The sequence below is a fragment of the Tupaia chinensis genome, unplaced genomic scaffold (genome assembly GCF_000334495.1).
Source record: "Tupaia chinensis unplaced genomic scaffold, TupChi_1.0 Scaffold140218_1, whole genome shotgun sequence".
In the NCBI taxonomy this organism is placed as follows: Eukaryota; Metazoa; Chordata; class Mammalia; order Scandentia; family Tupaiidae; genus Tupaia; species Tupaia belangeri.
In genome coordinates, this window is record NW_006200097.1 from 157,582 (window position 1) to 183,720 (window position 26,139).

Genomic DNA, 26,139 nt, shown 5'->3' on the forward strand with positions numbered 1-26,139 from the left:
GAAAGAAGGGGTTGTGGGAGCCCTGGCTATGACCGCTCGGTCAGAAGCACAGCTAGAACAACCTGGGGCTTGCGGCTGGCAACTCATGTCTTGGGGACAGAACCCTACCCCGTGGGATCGGGCACCGCCTTCAGGTGGAGCACGCCAGAATGGGCTGGATGAGCGGACGCCCAGCTGCTGGCCACTGCAGAATCCACAGCTCGCCTGCTGGTGGGGAGGGAGCCCACAGATTTAGGATCGCAGAAGCAATCCGAGTTGTGAGAGAGGAGTCAAAAGCGGTCTGTTTTGGGGGACTGACAGGCCTCTATCCTGAAAACGTGGGAAAACGCAAAGAGACACTGAAGTTGGACAACTGGCAGAGGACAGCACCAGCGAAATCACTGGACGCCGTGTGCAGAAGACAGAGGGGGAGGCTGGGCGGGAGGGGAAGATGGGGGCAGAGGCGAGCCGTCCTGACAGACGGGAGTAGACTCTGCTCTTATCTTTCTAGGCCAGTCCCTGCACAGCCCGCTCTGTAAAGGTCGCTTTGACACATTTCTGCATATGACAAATACCTCTTTTACCTAGAGCTGGCTGTGAGGAGCGTCTCTATTTCTTACCCCGATAAGAGCCCTGACTAAGATGGTTACTCCAGTTTTCCCGTGAGGAATCCACGGCCCTGCCACTGTCACGAAATCAGAATGGCAGAGTCAGAGGTCAAAGCCACATCTGACTTGAAGCCTGCATAGTCACCGCCCCTCTAGGTCTGCCCCACTCCACATTTCTTCCTGCGTTGACCTACTTGGGGGCCACTTTGCGCTCACCAGCCCCTCGCAGAATGGAAATAAGAAACGCAGCACACACAGCTCAGCCTGGCTTCTTCCAGGCACCAGCAAGAGCAGGGTGAAGGTGGGGGCCGCCCACGTGTTACAGGGTAGGCTGTGACTGCCAACAAGTGACCCTGCTGCCCCTCACTCCCCCAAACCAGGGCAACGGACACCTCACAAATGCCTGAGTTCTACCTGGTTCTAATGAACTTCACCTGCAGTGCCCCACCCCCGCCAACGTGAGCCCATGGCCACTGGCACTGGAATATTCCAACTGGTCCCCGGTGGTGGGGAGAGGAGCCCAGGAGGCAGGAAGGAAGTGGGCAGGCGGGGATGGGGGTGTGACACATGCCCTTTAGCACAGAATTCTCTTAAGTCAATGAGCTTTCTCTCACAACTTCCCCATCTTCTTCTATATATATGGATGGAGACACACACACTGCTTAAGCCCCGTATGTACTTCCTCCCAGTCCGGGCACAGTGTAATGCACTGTTGGCTCCTGTTAGGGAAACAGACAGGAGGAGAAGGGAGAACTCAGGCCTGAAACAGCTTCAGCTCTGTTTCATCTAGTTTCACGACCATGGGCAGAAACCACATCTCTCAAGTCCCGACTTGCCCCCTCTGCACAGGGGTAAGAAAATCTGCTTTGTACATTTACTAGAAAACTAGAATATCACCTGTAGAACCTGAGGCACCAACAGGCCATACCAAAATGCTCGATAAATGGCACCTGCTGTCTCAGGAGGTCTGTTCAGTGGAGGTGGACGTGAGGCTGGGAAATACCAGGGGATTCTACCTTTTCTTGGAACTGTAAAACCCACGAGTGATGGAATCCCTCCGTTTCTCTCCCTTTCCGGAGAAAACAATCAGCCCCATGAGGCTTTGTTCAAAGGTTTGGTGGGAGGTACTTGGTTCAGACTACTGAGAAGGTTCAGGATTTACGGAGATCATGCCCGGCTTCCTCTGTCCCTGGCCTGCTAAACCCGCTGCCCACCGTGGTCGCCGCCAGCCGTGCATGGGTGTCGAGCATCTACAATGTGGCTGTGGCTCGAAGCTGAGCTGTGGCACAGACACACACCAGGTTCTGAAGACATGGTATCAAACGGAAGAATGCATCATGTCTCATTTGAAGTTTTCAATACTGATCACATGTTGAAGTGGTATTTTGAATATACTCGGTTAGGAAAAAACATACTTTTAGCATTAATTTCAAGGGCAAGCCTGTGGTATTGTAGTTAAAGTAGCTGGATCCTACATGTGGTCCTGGACCCAGTGGCATGAAAAACATGCCAGGTATGTGTGTGTGCCTGCCCAAAATTCTGAAAGGAGGGAGAAATGGAAGGGAAACAGTTGCAGCGTGACCAATCCCCAAGGGACAAGGTTTATTCATTCTCTCTCTCATGAGTGCACATGCCCTCTGGCAAAAAAAAAAAAATTTTTTTTAATTTAATTTCACCTTTTTTTTTAATTGCCAGAGGGTAGGTGCACGTGCTCATTGGAGAGAGAGAATAAGGCAGGAGGATGAGGATAAAGTACTCTCCATGGGGCATGGTCATATCACAATCCTTTTTCCTCCACTCCATCCCATAAAGGTTTGGAATGCACGCATACACACGTGTGCACACACACCAGCACGTTTTTCAAGTAGCCCAGACTGGGATCTGAACCGCAGTCAGTCATGTGGGACCCAGCTCCCAGTGCACAGCACTTAACCACTACGCTACAGAGCCAGCCCTCACTCATTTTCTGACTACTAGATAAATGCTCAATTCCACGACTAGCCTGCATTACTCTTTCACTGGATGGCGCTGTGCTTGCCCCATGCAGCGAGGAGCACTAAACCTGTCTTTCTGCAAACCTCCCAGAGCACAGTCTCATGCTGAGCCTTCACAGCCCACACTACTGGCTCTTCCAGCCTCATCACATCTGGTGCGACCAGCTGCAGTCTCCCTGCATGCTCATACCTCTGAGCCTTTGCCGATGCAGCCCTCGGCCAGCATGCCCCCTCCCCTTTACACCTTCGTCAACCTGTCACAGCCTCGCTCACATTTGGTCAACCCTCGTATACGGCCTCTACCAGTCTCTCCAGGGAGAGGCAAAGGCCCCCTTCTCAGAGCTGTCTCAGTCTACACCTTTACCACAGCACTGGCTGCTGGCCACTGCCTACCTGGTTGTGCCTGGCATGCCCCCACTTCTCAGAGGCTGCAAATGTGTCTGGCTAGTACCAATCCTCCCTGGGCTGGTATGATGGCTCATTTCATGTAACAGGTGCTCGGCAAACAGCTGCTGGATCGACTGTCAGGATGGAACAGTTTGAGACAAGCAGTTAATCTTGGGCAATTAACCAGAGTTAGACAGGAAATTCTGTAATAATAAGCAAACTAGCTATCACTCACATATACTTATTTCATTCTTGCACAAGTCATACAAGATTGGTACTTGTATTTTACTTTTAGAGAGATTTTTGCTATAGGGCAAATATGCTCGCCGGAGAGACAGACAGATGGAAAGTAAGAAATCATCCCCCATGGGAGATGGCCACGCCACAATCCCTTCTCCTCTTCTCCATTCTCCTCTTGGGATCTTGGGCACACACGCACATGTGCCTGGCGTGAGTTTAAGCCACTGGGTCTGGGACTCGAACCGCGGTTGACTACACAGGAGTCCAGCAACGTAACCATTATGCCATCTGCTGGTCCCACAAGACTGGTACTTTTACCCCCATTTTATACCATGAAATTAAGATGCAGAAAAGTTCACTGATTTACTCAAAATCAAAGACTACAAGAACTAGCACAGTACAACCCCAGTATAAAACCCATAATAAGCACTCATTAAATGGATGAATAACTGAATGAGAATTTGAACTCAGATCCGATCCCAACCACCCGCCAGCTAGAACAGCAGCCACTGCTTACTAAATGCTCAGTACCTTTCAAGCTGCCACACTTGAGCCCTCTACCAATGCACAAACCTCATGGTGACCCTTATCCTCTCATTGATGACAAGGGAGCTGAGGCTTAGAGAGGCCCCAGGCAGTTAGTAAGTGTGCGATGTGGCTGGGATTCCACCCCAGCTGCCTCCAGGTAACCAGGGCCATCCCTTAGAGAACACATGGGCCAGTGGGATGCACATCAAGACTCCACACCTGGTTCCTGCCCACCTGCTGCAGGGCTGGAGGACGTGGGGTGGGGTGGTCTCACTTCACAGATCAAGGCAGGGCTGCTCTGACTCCAAGGCATGGCTGCATGCCCACCCAGAGCTGTGCAGCCATCACAGGTCAGAAGGTGCCCCTCACTGCCTCAATCTCAGCGTGGGCCAGGCTGTTCCAAAGGCCCCCAAGAATACAGCTCTCCCCACCCCTCCCTGCACTGCTCAAGTCCCATAGCACGGAGGGAGCCAAGACTGTCACAGGTGGTTGGAGGGGTGCCTGCCAAGAACAGCTCGACCTGGCCTGGAGAGTGTGTTAAGCCACAGTGTGCTGTGTCAATTACATCCTGCTGCACAGTCAAGGCGAGTGACCAGGCTTGGGGGCGGACTGCTGGCCTATTCGGTGCTGGACTCACTGTCGAAAGCACCCAGGCGCTCTTGTCTTCAGGAGACAGCTTAAGATACTTAAGAAAATGGGCACATTTTCCCCCACTTCAAAGCCGGGAACAGAAATGAATAAACAGCACGTAGACAGGTGTATGCCGAGCTCTCTACCCTCTTTCTGCTGGGTCATTGTAACACAAGGCATCAGAAGGCAGAACTGCTCTGTACTTTCTGCTGTGAGCCCAGAAAGCTGTCTGGGTTCGGAGCGACATAAATCGGCAACTGAGCGTGGCAGCTCTGAGGCTCACCAAGCATGCTTGCTTCATTTTACGTCCCTGGTATTTAGCCCCAGTGGGCCTGTGAGCGCATTACTCCAGTCTGCGACAGAGAGTGGGGCAGGGAGCAGGAGCACTGTGCAAGGCGGGACTCCAACACTCTGAGCACCTGCTGGTAGCCAGCACCTTCCCAGGGGAATATATGCTCCAACAGTCACCCTGGAGGCCGGCCCCACGATTCCTGTGTTGCTCGGCCAGGGGCTGTGTGGGGAAGCTCCAGACCTGCTGGCCAGTGTGTGTATAAGGGTGGGGGCCGGAGTTGCACACGCACATACATGTACGCACACGCCTCACACCAGGGGCAGAAGGAAGAAGAAAGCATTCAATTTGGCAGCAGCAGTGTCGGCTACTCCTAAATAAAAGTCCAAGAACACAGAGGTACCCTAAGTGGGCTGCTGAGTAGCATAGCCGTGAAAAGCAGAAAGCCAGGGTTCTCAGCAAGTTAGCCGAGCAATTTTCTCAGCACAGGGGATTACAAAGTACCTTCCTGTGCATCACTCACTTCACCCCCTCAGTAACACTGCATGTTTCGTACTACTGACTTCGCTTAGCAAGGGTGGTTAGAGCCAGCTCACGGAGCAACTGGAGGACGTCTGACTTTCCACGCCATCCTGCAATACAGCGTCTGTGACCCTGGGCAATAGCCTCACCACTCAGACCTTGTTCAACAGGGAGGAAAACACCTATCCTCCAAGCATCTCAGGAGACCTGAAAATGTTTGAAACAAATGAAATGAGTAAGATATGAGTTTATTTGGGTGCAACACAACATTAAAATCCATGCAAAGTTTTTGAAAATCCTTATACCTGGGAACCATGTTGAAGATGCAGCTATGAGCAAAACAGGCAAAACCTGTTACTGTCAGGGCCGGCCCTATAGTGCAGTGGTTAAGCACAGTGCAGTGGGAGGTGGATTCCACCTGGTCAACAAGGTTCAAATCCCAATCCCAGGGGCTTGAAAAACACACCAGGCGCATGTTGTGTAATGCCCCAAATCCCAGCAGGATGGAGAAATGGAGGAGATGGGATGGCAGCATGACCACGCCTCATCGAGGAGTGCTCTCTCCCCCTCTCTTAAGCACACATGGCCCCTGGCCAATTAAAACAAAAATGTTTTTCTAAATGCTGCCTTCAGTGATGAAGTCTTCACTCTTCAGAGAAGCATACGCCAGAGACACAGAGGCGGTGGATTAGGAGTAACTGATTAGGGAAGGGTCAGGAGGAAATGACACTTGCCCAGAGACCCAAAGGAAGAGACTGGTGCAGACTCCAGGGAAATCACCTAGACCGGGCGTCCCTGGCAGATATGAGAAGCAGCCCAGCAGCCAGCGAGGCTGGAGAGGGTGGAGGGGGGCACTGAGACGTCAGAAGCAGGCAGAGGGTGAGATGGGAGCTGCTGAAGGTCCCACTTACATTTTAAAAGAACTTGGGGCCAGCCTGTGGAGGTGGCATGGTGCTTTAGGCATCTGGATCCTATATGGCTGATTCTTTTTTTTTTTTTTTTTTTTTGAGAGGCTTTCGCTATAGGGTGCGTGCGCTCGCCAGAAAGACAGAGAGAGACAGAGAGACAGAAAGTGAAAAATCACCCCCCAGAGGGGATGGCCACACCGCAATCCCTTCTCATCCATTCTCCTCTCAGGATCTTGGGCACGCATGCACACGCGCCCAGCGTGAGTTTTAAGCCACCGGGTCTAGGACGTGAACCGCAGTCGACTATGTGGGAGTCCAGCAACATAGCCATTACGCTAACAGCTGGTCCCCTACATGACTGATTCTTCAGTTCAGGTCTCGGACATAGGGGTTTGAGAAACATGCCAGGAGCATGTGCATGTGTGCCAAAATCTTGAAAGGCAGGAAAGATGCAAAAAGGATTGTGGCATGGCCACCATCCCACCGGGAGGAGTGTTTTCTCATTTTGTCTCTCTTTCTGTCTCATTCCAGCAAATGAACATGTTCTTTGGCAAATTAAAGAAACAAACAAACAAAAAAACATAAAACTGTGTGGACAGTTGACTGCAGGGAATAAAGACTGAAGCAGAAAGTGTGTAAATAAGCTACCAAATCATTCAAGCGAGGCAGGGTGGCCTGACAGGAGCAGATCCGGTGAACAGTGGCCAGAAACGGAGCACAGTTTGAAGGCAGAGTCACACTACTTACCAACGGATTAGAAAAGGAGTGTGAAAAAGGAAACAGGCTGAAGCCCCTTTGACTTGAGCAACTGAGGAACAGAGATAGCATTTAGGGAGATGGTGAGGATGGGAGAGGGGTGGCTGGGGGTGTAGGGGTTTGGATGTGTCAGGATGCATGAGCCTAGTTCAGGGAGCGCTGGGCTGGAGATAGGCCTGTGGGAGGAGGCAGCATTAAAGCTGTGAGGGTGGAGAGAGAATGGAGGGGGAACAGCTGCAGGACCGAGCTCTGGTGCAATTTTTTTTTTTTTTTAAGAGATTGTTGCTATAGGGTGTGTGTGCTCTCCAGAGAAAGACAGAAAGTGAGAAATCACCTCCTAAGGGGGATGGCCATATCGCAATCCCTTCTCCATTCTCCTCTCAGGATCTTGGGCACGCATGCACAGCGTGGCGTGAATACCAAGTCACCAGGTCCAGGACTCAACTGCAATAGACTACATGGGAGTCCGGTGACGTAACCGTTATGCCATCTGCTGGTCCCGCCCTGGTGCAATCTAATGTTCAAATCTTGGGGAGCTCAAGGGGAGCCAATAAGAGACTAAGCAGGGGTGTCTTGGGAAACAAGTCTAAAGGAAGGAGGAGCTGGCCACTTGATTTGGCCACAGGCAGGTCTCATCCATGTCTCTGAAAACAGTTTAGGTAGAGAGGGGACAGGGGACAGGACCAGAGTAAGTCTGAGAGAGGAGGAGAGGAGGGGGGGGGGTAGGGGCAGTGAGTGGGTGACTGGCTTCTAGAGACTCCCGCAGTAACCAAGAGCACAGGGAGGACTCAGAGGCTGAAGCCCAGTTCTGCCGATTATCGGCCTGTGACCTCAGACCGCTCACTTAAGCTTCCTGTGCCTGCAATTTCTCATCTGAAAATGGGGCTGATAATCACCCCTGGTGAACTGACACATGGGAACGGCACCTAGCGTTATTAGGTGCCGTGGAGGCGTTGGCCATCAACATCACCGTCACCGGAAAAATGACAAAACAATTAGGGAAGGACAAGTATCAGCTTTGGAGGCAAGATGAGGGAGATGTCAGCAGTTTTATCCAGTAGCTGTCCAGGAGGGGGCATGAAGGGATTAAAGGGCTGTCATGTCCACAGGCAGCAGAGGGCCTCCTGGGGTTGAGGTCCCACATCTTCAAATGAGCTGGGTCGCAGTGCAGCGGGTAGTCAAAACCAGGGCCGGGGTTTCATCAGGCCAGTGTGACAAAGTGAGAGAAAGACAACACAAGGGTTACATGCGATAACAAAAGCAAAGTGCCCGGCAGAAGACCTGGTTTCGAAATGCTGCTGGTGCTCAAAGAGCTGAAGTGACCTGTCCCAGGAATGGTCCCTCTCCCCACACCTGCCCCACATCAGTCCCCAAATCAGAGTTAGAATCAGGAAGCCCTGCTAGACTCTCAATTCCAATCTCTCCACCAAACCTTGTCCCTCCCTTTCCAGTCTGAGTCACTGTCACACTTCTCAGGCCAAGATGTGATAAGATGCCATTCTTGCCTATGAAAATATTTCTGGGCTCAGAGCTGTCTGAAACCAAAGAGGGCTTGTAAGCACACAATGGTCCCCAGATGGTCCTCCCAGGGACTAGCTGCAAAAGGCACTCTCCCAGCTTTGAGGAAATCATTCAGGAAGCTCTCCAAGTGAGCCCCAGCCAGCTCCTCGCTGAAGATGGAGCAAGGAGAGAAAGGAGGCAGAGCTCTGCGGCCCGGGCACTGCCCATTTTGTGATGCCGTCATGGTGGAAGACGCAGTGGTCAGTGACTTCAAGCATAGCACCTTCGTTTTAAACTAGCTGACCTGAAGCAAATCAACCCTGGAGAGCACAAAGAGGGGGACTAAATTAAAAAGTAACCTAAGCCAGACGTATGGTGAAGGGAGCACAATCTCACATGGCCAACTATGCAGTTTGAATCCTGGCCCCAGCAGCTTAAAAAACATGCCAGGCACACGTGTGTGCATGCCCCGAATCCTGACAGGACCGAGAGATGAAGGAGAAGGGATTATGGTGTGACCAAGCCCTACTGGGCAGTGCTTTCTCCCACTCCTGTCTCTGGCAAGGGCATGTTCCCTCTGTCAAAAGTTCAAAAAAAAAAAAAATTAGAAGTAGCAACCTGAAATTCCTATGAAAGGACCAAAGATAATGGCTTCTAAAGTGGTTATGATACACAGAAAGAAATATACCAGCAGTAAACACAACAGGAACTGAAACCAAGGTTTTATAGAATACCCTTATGCACTCTGATGTTTTATTTTTTAACAATGCTAGTTTGGTGGGCCAGCTGGTGGTGTGGTGGTTAAGGAGGCTGGATCCCACATAGCCAACTCTGCAGTTCGAGGTTCAGACCTGGTAGCTTAAAAAACACACTGGATGTATGTGAATGCATGCTCAAAATCCTGAGAGGAAAATGGAGAAGGGATTGAAGGACTGTGGTGTTGCCATACCCCCATGGGGAGTTTTCTCACTTTCCTTCTGTCTCTTCCAGTGAGCACATGCACCCAATAACAAATTAAAACAAACAAACAAACAAACCCTGCTGGTTGAGATCTTCCAAAAAGGATTTCACAGTCAATGAGTTGCGACCTGCAGTGAAGATCACTGCCCTGAGAAGGCCTCCTACCAGTGAGGGCTGCATCTCACAGGCTTCACTCACTCAATCGCAGACCCAGAGCGGGCTGTGGAAACACGAGCTCCAGAGGTCTGTGCATCAAAGGGCATGGATGGCATGCTGAAGAAATGCTAGGTCTGGTTGTGGCTGGAGAAGACAGAACCTGAACTAATGAGCAGAAGATACAGGGAGCCAAACGGGACCTCGTGTGGGGCAGAGAGCTCTCCATCTCCAAGAGAAACCTGGCGGACTCTAAGATAAATGGGATGCCGCAGGAGGGACTCAGGAGTCAGAGTAAAAGAGATGAACCCAAGTCAGAGCCATCCCTCCACGCTGACAGGCTTCTCTATCTTGACGAATGGTCTGCGATGAGAACAAGATGGAATAACATGCACCAAGGCGCTCAGGAGAGGTACAGCTCTGCTAAGTGCTGCCATTCCTTAAACGGCGATTCTTCATCCACACTGCAGGCTCCTTCAGCCTCATCTGCTGTTCAGTTAGGTGCTTTTAAGGCAGCGGGTACTCAAAGTAAGCATCCTTAATTTATCCCTGTATTAATGACAGCTCAGCTCTGACAGCTCAAAAATAAGGCAAGCCTGGGGAAAGAATTCATGAAGACATGACAGGCAGCCAATTATGTGCATTGTCTCCCCCCCCCCCCGCGCCACGCTTCGTTTTTTTGAGCGCCAAGTTGCTTTTTCTTGGAAGAATGAGCGTGAGTACTCACGCTACAGAGATGTGCATTCCTAGCACGGCCTTCACACTGCGACATCGGCATCAACCTCAGCCTCAGCCAGCCAAGATCACAGGCATGCACATGTGGCCAACGTCTACAGGAGGCCTCAGGATGCGCATCTGGGACCTTCCAACATGGGTCAAGCATCACAGACCTCTATGCTATCCCTTGCACCATAGATGACCCACATTAGGAATTAAGACAGTGCTTCTGTAACTTTTCCACCTAAAATATGCAGAGATTCATGAGGCTAGGTCTGGGGCACAGCCAGCGAGTGTAAGAATAGGAGTTCACTTCTCTCCTGTATAATCCTAAACTGCCAACTTGGCATAAGCAACATTAGCCTCGCTGTTTACTTACGATGTGCACGCACTGTGACTAAGCTTCAGCTCAGCGGCCCGTGACGCAAGCCCCACCTTAGAGGTGAGTACCGAGTTTCATATTACTCGGCCAGGATGACAAAGGAGGTAAGTGATGTGATGTCAACCCCAGGCAGCCCAGTCCTGCAGCCTGCTCTCAGCCACACTGAAGTCTCCTCTGACAAACGCCTATAATTATTTTAAGATTCTTTACATTATTTCTCCCAAATCATTGACCTTTGAGGAAGATACATCCCACTCACTCTGGGTCTTTGCCCCCATGCTGGCTCACTGGGGTACACCCTGGAGAGAGAGGTGCAATTCAAACAGAGCTTGTTAGCCTGTGCCGTGTTTGGGGTCAGGCGTGGGCTGACAGGCCCTTCTTTCCCAGACATGTAACATAGCACCTGTGTTCTTTAGGCACGAACTTCATTAACAACTAAAATATCACAAGCGCAGGTTGTTTATAGCATCTTTAAAATGAAAAATGCATCTCTAAGCCAAATTATAGTAAGTTAATTACACAGCCTGGCTGATGGCAGACATGCCGAGAGAAAGAGAGTGAGGGGTTGGCTGAGTTTATCAACAGTACATGCCGCCCACTGCTGGTCTGGGCCTTCCTCTGATCAAGAAGCTGGAGACTAGCCCTAGCACAGGGCAACCAGAAAGAGGAGAGTGAACTCTCTCAAGGAACAGCACAGCGGCCAGAGGAACGGGACAGGGTGTGATAGACGGTGAGCAGAAGGAAGAGCAGAGGAGCGAGACCATAACTGATGCACTCAAGGCACTCTGCAAACCCAGTCACCACGTCTCAAAGGCTGACGTCTGCGATCTACTGTGGCCTTTGGTTCCTAACAAAATTCGAATATTCTGCACAACACGGGCAGTACATTAAGCTGCTATCAAATATTTACTTGGCGACGTGTCCATGCTCTCTGGAGTCTCCTAAGAGTCAATTCGGAGTAGGGAAAAAAAAAATCAGAATATGAACTTGCACTGATGAAACTGTGCTTGTCACTAACAAAGTGACGATGATTTGATGTTTACTTTAAACGCCCTCTTTTTTGCTCAACCATAAATTTAGCAAACTGAAAAGTTGACGAGGATGGTTTGGGCAAAAGGCACGGACAAGAAGGTTTCGAGCACTGACGGAAGACAAGGCTTCTGGAGCTCACCATGGCCCACCCACAGGATGCCTGGAGGCTGCCAGGTCACTCCATCAGGCTACCGAGGGGCCGCTGTTAACCGAGGCAAGCCCAGTCACCTAAATACAAGAGACCTCTCCATGTCATCAACTCCGCCTTCCCTCACTACCTCTGGATCTCTGACAGTTTGTAGGGCAGATTACTCCCCTTCCATCCTGACTCTAGAGTCTGACTCCCACCCTACCCCCAAGTAAAATAAAGGCTGCACATGGGGCTCGCAAGTGGCATGGTGGTTAAAGGCGCTGGACTCCCACATGGCCGACCACGGTTCAAGTCTCGGACCTGATGGCTTGCTTTCTCACTTCTTCTCTCTCTCTCTCTGTCTCTCTCTGATCAAACTGAAAAATAATAAAGATAATAATAAATAAAGTTAAATAAAGTAATTCTTTTAAAAAAAATAATAAAGGCTGCACATACGCCCAAGCCTGCATGGTGTCCCTACCACTACTCAAGCCTCACTGACTCATCTGTGGCCTTCTTGCCTCTAGTCTCCTGATTCCTCAATCCCCAGACGCAAGGATCCACTGAAACCAGGGCCTGATCTAACTCTAAAAACCCATTGTGGTTCCCCACTGCAGACAAAATAGTGCAGACATGGTCTGGTCTTCGAGGCCCTTAGGATGCTGAGTCCAGCCCTGTCCCCTCACATCACACCACACACAGCCAACTTCCACCTGTGCACACAGTGGGAGAACCAGCTGACATCTGTCCACTCCCGAGTCTTCCCAGCTTGGCCCACTTTACGTATCTGCTGCTTAATATGAACCTGGTCCTCCCACTACCCGTGCCCAAACCAGAAGTATGGGGGTGGGGGGTTCCTAGACCCCTTCCCTCTGCGTCATTCTCAATATCCAACTGTTCTCCTAGGCCAACCACTACTTCCTTATCCTAAACACCACCCAGACATAGTTTCCCTTCTCTATCCCCACAGCCTAGTGACCATTTCTGCAACAGGCTCCTTACCTGTACCTCCCTGTCTTCACTTTACCAAGTTCTTAAGCTCTAAGCAAGGTATACATTTCTAAATCTATCGTCTTTCCTTTCCTTCCTTTCTTCCTTTCTCAAGAGACTTTTCCTATAGGGTGTATGCATGAGACAGAGAAAGAAAGTGAGAAATCACCCCCCAGGGGAGATGGCCACACCACAACCCCCTCTTCTCCATTCTCCTCTCAGGATTTTAGAAACACACTCACACATGCCCAGTGTGAGTTTCAAATGTCCTGGTCTGAAATCCGAACTGTGGCCGGTCATGTGGGAGCCCAGAGATATAACTATTATGCCACCTGCTGATCGCGTTTCTAGAACTTTCTTTTTTTTGAGATTTTTGCTATAGGGCGTGTGCACTCACCGGAAAGACAGAGACAGACCGAAACCAAGAAATCACCCCCAGGGGTGAACTGGTCCTCTGCTCTTCCTTCCGCTCACTGTCCATCTCACCCTGTCCTGTTCCTCTGGCCGCCACAATCCCTTCTCCAGTCTCCTCTTGGGATGCACGCACACACACCTGGCATGAGTTTTAAGTCGCTAGGTCTGAGACTTGAACTCCAGTCAACTACGTGGGAGTCCAGTGATGTAACCATTACGCCATCTGCTGGTCCCCCATTTCTAGATCTTTCTAAAATCACTGCTGGTGAAAGCCGCTGGGCAAAGGATGCCCCAACTTGCCCGATCCTGTATTTTTCCCTCACCAGTAAAAAGCAATATGGTAGCAAAGAAGTGAAGAAGCACCAGGGAAGTAAACGTGGGAGACATCTGCATCTTCTTTTGCAAAGGAGTATGGATGACTCATTTAAATTTCATACCTATTTTAAAGTCTAGTTGCTGGAAACTTTTAAGCCAAAAGACATGCCTAGAATAAATATGCATGCCTTCATACTGCAGGGTTAACAACTAACCACATCATATTAAACTAATAATGAGAATGGCAAGCTAATGTAATTGATAATTAAACATCTAGATTCCCGGCAATTAGAAACTGTCACAATTTTGAGACATGCTGATATTGTACCATTTGAGTGCTGTTTCCAAGGTCTATAGGCACTCACCTGCCCGAGTGATGGGCTCAGTAAGCACCTGGAATACACCAGAGGCAGCTGCTTCCCAAGAGAAAACAAAATAAGAGTTATCCAGAAACTCCACAGGAAACTCACCTAACACCAGTCTCATTTAGTAACTTAACAATGTCAGGGCCAGCAGGTGGCATGGTGGTTAAGGTGCTGGACTCCTACAGGGATGACCACAGTTCGAGTTCCAGACCAGACAACACGGGGTGCGTGTATGTGCATACCCAAAATCCTGAGAGAAGAATGGAGGAGAAGGGACTGCCACGTGATCATCCCCACTAAGAGGTGACCTCTCACTTTCTCTCTGTCTCTCTCGGCAAGCACATGTGCTGTATGGCTAAAACCTCAAACAAACAAACAAACAAAAACTTAACAATTTCTCTGTGATTACCGGAGTTAGCCAGTAGTCTCACCTTAAACTTGGAAGTTGCAGAATTTTGAGTGTCATACCCACAAGAACTGGTAAAAGGACTTGACCACGTGAACCAGATCACTGCCTTCCAGAAAAGTCTTAAATATAGTCCAGGCCTACAGAATCCCTGTGCTATTGTAAAATAAAAATAAACAAATCTGATCCAGGAACTCCCTTGTGTAAAACTATAGTGGTACCTTTGGAATAAAACCCAAACCCCTTGCTTTACCTGGTCCCAAAGGAAGGGGATGATGTGGTTTCTATCCACCTTCTAGTGCTCAACTGCCATCCCGCCATGCCTTCCAAAGCCAGCAATGATCCACCCTGCAAAACTCTTTGCATGCCAGACTACCTGACCTCCCCAGTCCCCATCTATGCAGCTGCCTGAAATGCCCTTTTGTGACTCTTTTCTCTTAACCACTCCTGCTTTGCAAAGTCCTCTTTCAAGACCCATCTCAAGGGTCACACACCTTTCATGTCCAAGGTGAGTCAAGGACCTCTTCTCTGCACTCCTATAACACCTGGTAATAAACTCCAGTTTAGCACTCACCACACTGTATTAAGATCACCCTGTCTGGTATTTTCATTGCTCTCGGTCGTAACTCATCATGACGATGCCAAACCAGCATCTTTAAACATTTCAAACTCAAGATCATGGAAATATTGCTTAATTGGGGAACATAACACACCAAAAATCCAGCTAAAATTTCAGCACTGCCATTTAATTACCTTCAACAAAAGGCCTGGGGACAATAGGGATGTCATAACTGAGATAGAATTTGCTTTTCAGGTGTGTACTTATTTGTACATGGCTCCACAAACACGCATGTGCAGGCACACACACACGAGTAAAACCCAAGGCTAAAATAAGGAAAATAAATAGGCTCAGGGAAGAAGAAACAAGTCTAAAAAAGGAAAGCTGTATGTTAATATTTAGCTTTGCTTTTTCTTCCCCCGTAGAATGTCAGCCTTTTCTTTTACCAGCCTAGAACCAAGTTTCATTCATGATTTCCTGAACTAAAATGCTGTGGCACATTTTTATGTCAAAATATTTGGGTGGGGGGGTATTATCTGAAGAGAAGTGGGGATACTGTGATTTTAGTTCATTGCTTATCGGTACTGACTTACCAAAGTTCCAAAGGAAGTAATGATCTCTCTCTGTGCTCTAGGAGTTGATATTCTGGGGTCTAGAGGAACAAATCACTCCTTGTTCCATTTCCCAGAACACGGTATCCATTCTAAGTATGCCTTTGGGAGCCTGACAGTTATTTCAGTGCGCCTGGAAAATCGAAGCCACTGTAACCTTCCAAACAAGTCAAGAGATAAGGGGTAAAGTGTCTCAGAAGCTATAACAATGTGAGGCTGGGGAATTTCTAAGCAGGTCTCAGGCCCGACTGTGCAGTCCTTTCCATGGGCTATGCTGGGCTATAGGCTTCAGCCAAGGACAAAGGAGGTCAACAGAGTGAAATGATCAAGAATGTCTAAAGTCACTGGGTGCAGAGTGCTGGGCAGGATGGAAGCACAGTGGCAAGAGGGCAAGCAGATGAAAGGCCACGCTGGTAACCTGGTAAACAATGATGCCAGCTTTGACTTCCAGACTTACTCTAGGAGAAGCATCATTTAGAAGTTGATGATTTAGAAGAAGAGAAAGATAGGAATATTCGCAGATGACGCTCCAATTTCTGGCTTGAAAATATGAGCTAACAACTATGCACCTTAATGAGATGAGGGGTGAGAGTGGGAAGAGGTCTAGAAGGGGAGAAGGAGACAAAGAATGGTAATTTGGACACATGAAGCTTGAGGTGCCCATGAGATACCCAAGTCTGCTAACTGTCGTAAGAGGCATTTAAGATGCTATGCCGTACAGGGGCGCCATGTGGAATGACAGGTGACCCCTTCCCATTCTCCTTTCACAGTGCTCAGAGTCCTTCCATGGTGTCAACTCAAGGCTGGCACAACCACATGAGAAACTTATGGGGTCAGACTCAGCCAGGACACATGCAGGTTGCTTTTACGATGACCATCAGTAATGCAGGTGTCAGCTTTGGGGTTAAGAAACAACAACCGTACAGGTGAGATGGTATTTGCATCATGCCGCGACTGGAAGGGCAGTATATAGCCTGAGAGTTCACTCGGTTACAAGCATCATAATAGGTGCGCTGGTTTCATAGTACTGATGCTTTCAAGGATTCCCATTCAAACGGTCATGGCGTCTGATCTTGAACCCTGAATACCTTGCAAAGTGCCATCCCATTTGGGAGATTCCAAGTTAGAGTCTCCATAGAAAATGTTAATCTAGGTGTTATTTGACGCAGAGGAAGATCTGCCAACAGAGAGACCAGCACGGAAGGAGTCTGAAATCTCATACTGCTCTTCAGTTACTATGCCTCCTTCTGGGCTAGAACCCAGTTTCTTATTATAATGGGTCTGTTTTCCAATTTACCCATCAAAGGACAAATCAAAATGTCATTTGACAAGCTGCTTTCTAATTAAAAGTTAAGCCATTTTTTTAAAAAAGTCTCATTTAATTAAACAATTCCACAGAGCAATAAAGCACTATGCTCTGACGCCTTGACTGATAGAACAATTTGCAATTATTTAAAGGAGAAGGGAGGGAAAGAACATTATTAGATACAGCTAAATTAAGCTGATCAAATCCTGTTAGTTTCTCCAGTTCACTCACAGAATAAGATAAAGCAGCATTTCTGTTCATTACTTAAATTTCCTGCATTTACAGAAAAAGCACTTCACTAAATTGAGCATCCCTTCATGATAAAAACTCTCAATAAATTAGGTATAGCAAGAATGTACTTCAGCACAATAAAGGCCAAATAAGACAAATCCACAATCTAATATCATACTAAACAGGGAGAAGTTAAAAGATTCCTCGAAAACCAGAAACAAAACAAGAATCCTATTTTCACCATTTCTATTCAACAAAGTTCTGAAAAGTACAGGCAAGAGCAATTAGACAAGAGAAAGAAATAAAAGGTAACCAAAGGAGAAAGTTAAAACTGTTTGCTGATGACATTCTCTTAAATATATTGGGTTTTATGGAAAAACGTGTCATGACTTTCCTGATGACCTAACAGAAAACCCTAAACACTACACTAAAAAGCTGTTAGAACTAATAAGCAAATGGAGTATACTTAGAGGCTACAAAATCAACAACAACAACAAATCAACACTGTTTCTATACTCTCATAGCAAACTGTTTGAAAAAGAAATCAAGGAAAGAATCCCATTTATAATTGTCACAAATAAATAAATACCTAAGAATACATTTACCAAAGGAAGCAAAAAATCTCTATAATGAAAACAGAAACAATGAAAAAAAAAAGACAATACAGATAAATAAAAATATATCCTATGTTCATGGATTGAAAGAATATTGTTAAAATATCCATACTACCCAAACTGATTTACAGAGTCAATTCAAACTCTATAAAAGTACCAGTGACATTCTTTGAAGAAATTAAAAAAAACAAAAACAAAAACAAAAAAAAACCTCCAAAAATTCATATGGAACCACAAAAAGACCTAAATGGCAAAAGCCTAAGAAGATCAAGTACGGGGCCAGCAAGTGGCATAGTGGTTAAAGGCGCTGGACTCCCACATGGCCGACCACAGTTCAAGTCTTGGACCTGGTTGCTTGCTTTCTCACTTCCTCTCTCTCTCTCTCTGTCTCTCTCTGATCAAACTGGAAAATAATAACGATAATAAATAAAGTTAAAATAAAACAATTCTTTAAAATAAAAGAGCAAGTACTGATCTATTAATTAAAAGCAAAAAGGTTTAGGGAGGAAGGTGGGTTAGGATGCAATTCTCCACTGTTTAAAGCAGGTGAAGGATGATATGGATAGAGGAGTGGATTTGCCACAGAGCAGACAGTAAAGGCTACAACCACTGCAAGACCAAGACCCCCACTTCATATAACCCCCATTCAACACCAGCCACAAGGAAGAAGGGGAGGACTGGGAAGCCATGGCCCCATAGCAATGGCTTCCTGTTGCGCCTGTCACTCCCCTTCTCTTCCAGCTTCTGGATTATTGCTCTTAACATGGGTCTAAACTACCCATGAAAAAAAGTATCAGATATAAAAGCTTGGCTGCTAGCTTCATCTCACTAACAGTCAAAAAAAAAACAAAGGATGATTAGAGATTAGAAATTGCTGACGAATGCTCAAAGAACAGAATCTAGGGCCCAGAAGGTGGAATGGAGATTAAGACGTTAGATCCCACATGGCAGGCTATGCGGTTCAAGCCTTGGACCCAGCAGCTTGAAAAGTGCATTAGGCACATGTGCATGCATGCCCAAAATCCCAAAGAGGAAAGTATAAAGAAGGGATTGTGGTACAGCCATGCCCCAAGGGGTGATTTCTCACTCCCATTCCCCGCCCCTACTCTGTCTCTCTCTGTCTTTTTCTGGAGAGTGCATGTGTCCTTTAGCAAAAACTAAAAAAACAAAACCAAAAACAAAATAGAATCTATTTAAGTGCGTCTTCTAGCACTGGTCATACAGAGATGGAGAGGTGGAGGAGCAATGTGAACATACACCAGGACTGATCATCAAATAGGGGAGGCTCATTCATTATGCATTCAATAGATACCTATGAAGAACCTACTGTGTCCCAGACACAATTCAAATACTCTTAAGGTGCTCATTGGGAAAAACATGTGAAAGGCAACTATAATGAGGTACAAAAGTACTATCACTGGTGGGGGTCACAAAGGAAAAGACTCTAACCTGCCAAGGGAGAATACTGAAGCAGTCAGTGGAAAACATTACGCTCTGCAAGGCTGACACCACATGGGAAGGTGCTGGGTTCACATCTGGAGACTTCCCTGAGTACACCAGATACACACATGCCCGTGATCCAGGGCTGGTGGAGGATAGGCGTGGATCATGGCATCAGGACACTGTTGAGAGGATGCTGTCTCTCTTTCACACACAGAAGAAATACATTTTAAAACTTACTAAAAAAAAGGGCAGGAGAACGTGTTATGGGGGTTCAACAGGAGGAGAAATCACTGCTGGCTAGGAGGAAGGTGGCATTTGATAAAGGCCCTGAGGGATGAACAGGAACTTGGCCAGGCAGACGAGGGGTGAAACATGACATTCACAACTAGGAATATGTGAGGAGTGACCGGGACGACAGTAAGCCCTCCCCAAACTTGAGTTTCCTTTATAAAAGTACCTTTACCTTTTCTTCAGGAACTGCTATTTCAATGGTTTCAGCAAATGGATTTCGAGTAAAGGTGACCTGAGTTATTCCTGTTGAGAAATCAGAAGAAGAGCTATATAACAGGTGTCTTGAGGGTTGGGGGTACTCCTCCACAGACTGTTTTTCGGGACCCCCCCCCCCCCAAAGTCATGCTGATAGAGCAAAGTCACACAGCCCCTCTCCCCCAGCAGAGTGGATGCCTGTCAGCCTGGCTGTCCTGCCCTAGAGACAAGAAGGCAGGCACACATATGCACACTCAGAGTCAGAGGGGCCTCCCCCTCCACCCAGTTCCTGGCAGACTGGTGAGGCTCTGCTCTCTGCACCCCTGAGACTCCTACAACAAACTGCGTTCACTGAAGCAAACATGAGAGCACTTCTATTCTCTGCAACCAAAAACCACCGACTTGAAATGAGAAATTCGGGGTGGGGACTAGAAAGTTGAGAGTGAAAGAACAGAGGCCTCTGAAATAAAGCCCTAGGAAAAACTAAAGATGAGAGTGAGTGACCTGGGCCTCTGGACTATTGTCCCATAAAGTCAGCAAGGAAAGAAAAAAAAGAAAAAAAAAGATGTCAAACGCTTAGAGTAGATCCAACAAATCATCATGCTAATAAGAGATGACACCTGGGCCAGCTCTGTGGCCTGGGCTGGGGCAGCTGGATCCCACATGGCCAACAGCATGGTTCGAGTCCCAGGCCCAGAGGCTTCAGAAACATGCCGGGCATGTGTGCATGCATGCGTGAGTATCCACAAATCATGAAAGGAGGGAGAAATAGAGAAGAGGGAATTGCAACGTGACCATTCTCCATAAGGGGTGCTTACTCCTCTCTCTCTCTCTGGTGAGCACAAGTACCCTAAAGCCAAAAGGGGAGGGGACACTTGAGAGTTGAACCCAAACACCCAGAATTCAGGTTCTTAAAACCCTGTAGTAGGTTGAATAATGGCCTTAAAGGTAAGAGGGCCTAACCTGAAACCTGTAAATATTACCTTATATGGGAAAATGGTCTTTGCAGATATAATTCCAACTCTTGAGATGGAGTGATATCCTTGATTATCTGGATGCGGGCCTAAATGCCATCACAAAAGTGCTCATGTGAGAGGAGAGATTTTTTGTGCGCGCGTGCACACACACACACACACACACACACACATACACAGAAATTCTGTGACGGTGCTACACGTCAAGGAATGCCAACAGATATCTGAAGGTGGGAGGGCAAAGAATGAACCCTCCTCCAGAATTTCCAAAGGAAGCACAGTCCTGCCTACACTGATTTGGGACTTCTGGCCTTGAGAACTGTGGAAGAATAAACTTCTGGAGTGTTAAGCTACCAGGCTGTAGAAATGTATTACAGCAGCCACCAGAAACTAATACCAGCTCTGTGCTGTGCTGCTCTCAATGCAAGAGAAAATATTAGTATGCTAAATGGGATATATAGAAGTTAAAATTGCTACACAATGATTCTAATTATGCATATAAAAATGCATGCAAATACAACACAACATTTATAGTGATTATCTCTGAATAACAGAATTATGGGTAATTTTCAGCATGTTATGTCTTTTGATATTGTTCCAAATTTCTACAATTAGTGTGAATTACTCTACGAAAAGCAAGTTTGTTTTTTTTTAATTAGCAGTTCATAACATTTTATCACTCTAAATCTACTCTTGAGTAGCAATCAAGAGGTTAAAAAATTCCCTAATGGGAACCAGCAGTTAGCGTAATGGCTATGTCGCTGGACTCCCACGTAGTTGACCACGGTTCGCGTCCCGGACCCAGTGGCTTAAAACTCACGCCAGGCACGTGTGCGTGGATGCCCAAGATCCCGAGAGGAGAATGGAGGAAATGGGATTGCAGCATGACCATCCCCCCGGGGGGTGATTTCTCGCTTTCTGTCTCTGTGTCTCTCTCTGTCTGGCGAGCGCATGCGCCCTATAGCGAAAATCTCTCCAATAAATAAATAAATAAATAAATTCTCTGATAATCTTAATTCAGTCTCAGAGCAACACCTGAAAAATCAGGGCCCCAGCTGCAGGCCCATTTCTCAGTGACTCCACTCAAATCAAGGTCTCTCAGTAGCCTCTTTGACTTCAGCAGAAACAAGGACTGAAGGAAGCTGCAGACTTTGAAGCCAGAGGATAATCTTAGTTAAATATATTATCTTCTTGCATCTCTCCCCACACATATGGGAAAATGGGAGACTGTCAAGCATTTGCAGAGTTCGTCTAACCCAAAATCTGTGGCCACATGCCAAGCACTGAAAGCACCAGTTAATAAACATGTAAATGTTTGAATTTCTGTAGGTGACTTCACAGAATGAAACATCAAATTAAACACTGGCCTGATCCTCTTACATAAGCCCTGACTCCAAGGCTATTCTGCTACAAAACCTTCCTGCTGTCACCTGTCCAGGCAGTCATGAAATCAAAGACCAATTTTACTATATCAACATTATGACCTTTGATCAAATAGATTCACGTAAGTAGTATTAACATTTTTCCCACTGTGTGGGCAGTACAGGATTGAAAGAGAAAACGGGATGTGTTTTTTCTGAGTTTTGCTTTGCACGAAGAGAAAGGGAGATTCAATGGCCCCCTCCAAAACAGGGTCAGGTCAGAGCAGAGGAGCAGGGACACCTGCTACAAGTTCCCATTAACACCTGGTATAGCATAGCTGAGTTAGAGCAGTTAAGGTGCTATAATGATAAGAGATACAATGGAGGGGTCTGTCCTACATTCCAAGGTCTTCTAAGCTCATTCAGACAGTTTTCACTCAATTAACACAAACTGTTTGCCTTTTTTTGTTTGTTTGTTTGTTTTTAGTATCACCAGAGTGCACTTGTCAAAGACAAAGATAGAGGAATAACCAAACAGAATGTGGTCATGCCACAGCCCCTTCTTCCTCTCCATCCTGTTGGGATCTGGGTAAACACACACACACACACAAAAGCCAGGTGTGCTTTTCAAGTGTCTGGGATAGGAATTCAAACCAAGGTCAGCCATGTGGGATCCAGCTCCCTCGAACACCACACCGTGGGGCTAGCATTTGTATCACATTTTCAAAACAACTCATCTTTCACATGCTACACTCTAAGATGACGAAGTTCGGCAAATGGTCAACATTTCTACTGATCTTCATCAGTCCTTGGGATCACAAGAATATCAAGGATGGCAAAGAACTGAGAAGAAGATCTAGGCCTGGCAGAGCTTTGAAAATGGGTAAAACTAAAAACCAATGGCTTAGGGCTGTGTGCCTTTTGTAGTCACGTAATACTTGTACTTTCGGTGACAGGATGATACTCATTCAGTATCTCCCACCTAGCCAGGCACTCCAGATAAGGACTGTACTAACACTTTCTAAATCTGGCTTTTTTTCACTTGCCATTGTTTTCCCACTCCTTAACTGTGTCTATCCTTCAGAGAAACTCATAGTTCAGCAATGAAATATTATGTATAGGAAGCCAGATCCCACATGGCCAACCTTGGTTCAAGTCCCGGTCCAGTGGCTGCAAAGCACGTCAGATATGTGTTTGTCCAAAATCCTGTTGGGATGGAGAAATGGGGAAAGGAAGAGGCTGCAGTGTAATCACACCTCACTGGGGATGAAGGAGATGCTTGCTTTCTCTCTCCCTCTCTGACAGATAAATCACCCCTCCAGGAATAAAAATTGTAAGTTAACTGGTGTGGTTTCAGATTCTATGTTGCGACAAACCTTTAAGAAACTGATCCTGGTCAAGTTCTGGTATAGTTCCAAAGACTATCCACAAATAACTGAGAAGGTTATGAAAATACCACTCCCTTTTTCAACTACATAACTGTAAGGGCTGGATTTTTGTTTGTTTGTTTGTTTGCATAGACTTTAACCAACACAACACACTGCAACAGAATGAGAACATAGCTGTCTTCCACTATGGCAAAAATAATGAAATCTAGAAAAAAAAGTAAAATAATATCATTCTTCTCACTAAATGTTTGTGTTTTGGAACTTTTTTTTTTCATTAAAGAAGTTATGATGCTATCATGTAATGAGTTTATTGTCTTTATATTTAAACAAGTTTAATAAACATGTTCTAATCTTTTTAAATTCTGACTTCTAACACAGTAAATATTGCTAGATACTATGTACATAAATGAAAGCTCTTTGGGGAAATTTTAAGACTTATATAAAGGAGTCCTAAAACCAGTGATACAGTATAGTCAGAGTCAGAGTGGAAGCAGGTGAGGTAAGGGCAAAGAAGGCCCACAGAGGGACTCTTAACAGTCTGTGACAATGTGACGGGGCGCTCAGAACTGATTTTACAAGTGCAAACAAAGGGTGCAGAGTACCAACATGATACAACCAGATTTGTCTTTTAGAAAGACAAGGACATCATGGGGCCAGCAGGTGGCGTGGTGGTGAAGACACTAGAATCCCACAGGGCCGACTGCTGTTCAAGTCCCAGACCTGGCAGCTTGCTTTCTCACTCTCCTTGTCTCTCTCTCTCTCTGGTGAGCACACATGACCTATAGCAAATTTGAAAATAAGAAATAAAAATCATTTTAAAAAAGAAAGACAAGGACATGATGAAGTGCCCCCTGCTCCATGAATATATGATTTCAAACACAAGTTAAGACAGGAAGCTAAACTGTAGGACATCGAGGGTCAATTATTACAGCCTTTAAAAAATGAAATACAAATTTCTATTTAAAAAATCGTGAACAGAAAAATATGAAAATTTAATGATCTTTTTAAGAAAAGCACTGTCTTGCAAAATAGATCTGTCAGCAAATGGAATTCTGCAAAATGAGGGAAATCATCAGTTACAAAGCGCAGGGCTCTAAACATCAAAAGGTGCCAAAATCAAGACCACACTTCAGGCCAATCTAGAAAACAAAAATACAGGCACCAGCTAGGAACTGTAAACTGAGCAGTAAATGGGGGAATGAATGCAGCCCAGAGAAGATGAACAGAAGCACTCGGAACTAACAAGCATACTGAGAAGAGCAGCAGCCAGTACGTCCAGGCACAGGCTCCATCCCCTCTGCATGTGTTCTACCTCAGGGCGGCAATGGAGGGAGCAGGAAACGCCTCCAGAGTGAAGGCCATGATCCCTGCAGAGCCTAGACAGACAAATCTCTGATCAACAAGCTCACCTAGGGAAACCAGCAGTTAGCGTAATGGCTATGTTGCTGGACTCCCACGTGGTCGAACGCGGTTCGAGTCCCAGGCCTGGTGGCTTAAACTCACCCCAGGCGCGTGTGCGTGTGTGCCCAAGATCCGGAGAGGAGAATGGAGGAGAAGGGATTGCGGCATGGCCATCCCCCCGGGGGGGGGTGTGATTTCTCGCTTTCTCGCTTTGTCTCCCTCTGGCGAGCACACGCACCCTATAGTGAAAACCCCTCCAAAGAAGCTCACCTAGGAAAAGCTGGGTCACCTCAATCAAGAACAGAGAGCATGGATCTGCAGTGGATGTGCAGCGGTAATGTGCAACTCTGTTGATGCTGGCCCCACACGGAAAAGTCCTGGGTTCAAATCCAGAGGTTGCTTCTGGGAGATGAAGGCCAGTAGGACAAGAAAGCAGTCAGCCTGAGAACAGCTTAGAGGCCCCTGAGAGGTGGGCAGGAACCAGATAACTCAGGGCCTTGTGACCACATAGATTTTACAGACTCCCAAGAGCATGGGACCTCTTAACAGACAAGAAATATCATCTGCTAGCCCCCTGTATGGCTACATAGCTGGACTCCGACATGGCCAATCACAGTTCAAGTCCTGGAATGGGCAACCTGAAACTCACGCTGGGTACGTGTGCACCCAAAATCCCAAGAGGAAAATGGAGGAGAAGGGATTGCAGTGTGGCCATACCCCCTGAGGGATGATTTCTCACTTTTTGTCTCTATCTCTCCAACAAGTGCATGAACCCTCGAGTAAAAAATCATTTTTTTTTTTTTTTAAAAAAAGGTTACTCTGCCCGCAGTATGGAAGTCTAGTGGGGATAAGAGTAGATGCACAGAGATTTGTCAAACAGAAACTTCCCAACACTTTTTAAACCGCAATCCAGGGAGTAAGATACTTTATTCTGTAAGCTAGTACACACACACACACACACACACACACACACACACACACACATGTACAGACAGTCTATACAGGCAGGCTGCCAGTTTGGGCTGGAACCTTAGCATTCTCTGTGACCCTGGGCCAGGCTTCTCGATACTCTGAGCTCAGTTTTCTCATCTATAAAACAAGAACAATAGTAACGGTCCCTACTGCAGAGCTGGCTGAGGGGACTAAGTGAATATATGTAAAGCCTTTAGTAAATGTTAAGTTGGGTTTTGTTTGTTTGTTTTGTTTCTTTTTTAGTAAAACGATGATTAAAGTCTCACAAAATAAAATTCAACCTTACTATGCCCAATGCATCGTTTTCCATACTACCTGTTTTCTTTCTCTCTTTTTTAATGCTAAAAAGGATCCCAAGAATTAATTTCAGACTCCAGTAACATTGGTTGTGCAGGCCACGGTCTAGTTGACGAGGATGGCTTGGATTTGGTGATGACATGGAGGAAGAGTAGCGGGCAGGTGAGCTCATGGGATGCATGACTTGGGAATTAGATATGAGGGCAAGAGGGAGAAAGGTGGCAAAGATACTCTCAAGCCTCGGGGTTGATGATGGTGCCACTTTAGAGACAGAGGACCCAGAGGGAAGAG